Here is a 1690-nt window from a genome sequence, read left to right as displayed (position 1 = left end):
ATATCCAGCAGAGGGAGCTCCATGGTAGATCATATTAAAAGTCTAAAGATTTTATGGGAATGGGTTGGTTGTGGAATAATTATTGTTTGAATGTAAACACTACATAAGATAAATGATTCAAACTTTTCCATTTCCTAAATGGAAAGGCTTGGGAAAATTATAGTAAGTGAAATAAACCAGCCCAAAGAAACATAGGTCCCATGGTTCCCCTTATTTGCCATAACTAGTATGTGTCTGAGTCAAGCAGAAAAAGTCAGATAGGTTGATGTTAAGGAAATGAACCACAATATAAGTATTCAAATGTGTTTTTTTCATGTGATTGTTTCTAACATATTTATAAGATTATTTCTTTGTTGCTTTGTATGTCCCTCCCCCACAGTATAACCCCTGCTTTCACTGTATTTGATGTTGGTATAATTTGTGGAGGGGAAGGGAAAAAACAAATTGTTTAAATAGGGATACAGGGGGACCCATTGCAACAATAAGATGTACAAAATGTTATGTTGAAAAACAAACTTTACAACTTTGGGTAGGGGGTACCGAAGGGAATGGGAAGGGATGGGAAATGTACTCATTATCTTGCCCATGTAATTGTAACCCCTCTGGACAGTATTTTCACAATAAAAAAGCAAAAAAAATAAATGATTCAGGAACACTGCATACTGATATTCTACACATAGTCTGCACAGTGCATAGGAAGTATTAGGGAATACTACAGTGCTAAGATTTCTTTACTGAGTGTGTGTGTACAGACAAGTGGAAATATTCACCACGGGGCAAGTTGAGCAGTTCTGTCTGGCCCAGCCTGAGCCAATGGCAAGCAGGGTTCAAAGACCTGTGTAGTCTCATAGCATCTCCATCAGAGATGCTGAGTTGGGTGAACTCGAGCATGGCAAGCCATACTATTGAAGAGAAAGGAATTAAGAGGCAAGAAACGAGATTTGATGTTGTGCTTGCAAGGGTCACTAAAAGCCTGCTGGAACAAATCAAGGTAGGTTCATATTACACACAATATGGTGGCGATTAGATTATTAGTATTAAATATTTTTAAAGAAATTCACAGCAAGACCTCATTTCAGAAGACACTTCAGACAAAGCAACTTTCCTGTGAGTAGACAAATCCTAAGCAGAAAAAAAGTAAGAAGGAGTTTCTAGGCATCAAATTTAAGTGATCTTACTTATAAATTTATCAAAAGGATGATCATCAGCTCTATTCACTTAGCTGCAAATGACATAATGCCTCTTTTGAATGCTAACATTCTATGGTAAATAGAAACAGAGTGGGTAATATTTCATGGTATATATGTATCATATCACTGATAGTCCTTGCCTAGTATTTATTATGTTTTCTTTATCCACTGATCATTTGTTGAACAGTTGAGCTGATTCTACCATTTTGGTATTATGTACAGCACTACAATCAACTTGGGTATGCAGGTGTCTTTCTTGTGTATTTACATGCATTCTGGTATATGCCCAGTGGTAGTGTGGTAGGATTATAGGTGAGTATACTTTGTTTTTTGAGAAACCCTCCTATTGATTCCATAGAGGTTGCACTAGTTTATATTCCTACCAGCCGCATGATGGTTCTTTCCTCATTTCCCTTCCTTGCCACTATTTAGTGTTGATATTTTATGAGTGCTAATTTGACTAGCATGAGATGGAATATTTTTTCCTTTCAAGGCTGGAG

Source organism: Dipodomys merriami, unplaced genomic scaffold, assembly GCF_024711535.1.
Source record: "Dipodomys merriami isolate MVZ:Mamm:240054 unplaced genomic scaffold, mDipMer1.0.p SCAF_204, whole genome shotgun sequence".
Taxonomy (NCBI): domain Eukaryota; kingdom Metazoa; phylum Chordata; class Mammalia; order Rodentia; family Heteromyidae; genus Dipodomys; species Dipodomys merriami.
Note: the sequence above shows the minus strand (reverse complement) of the source record.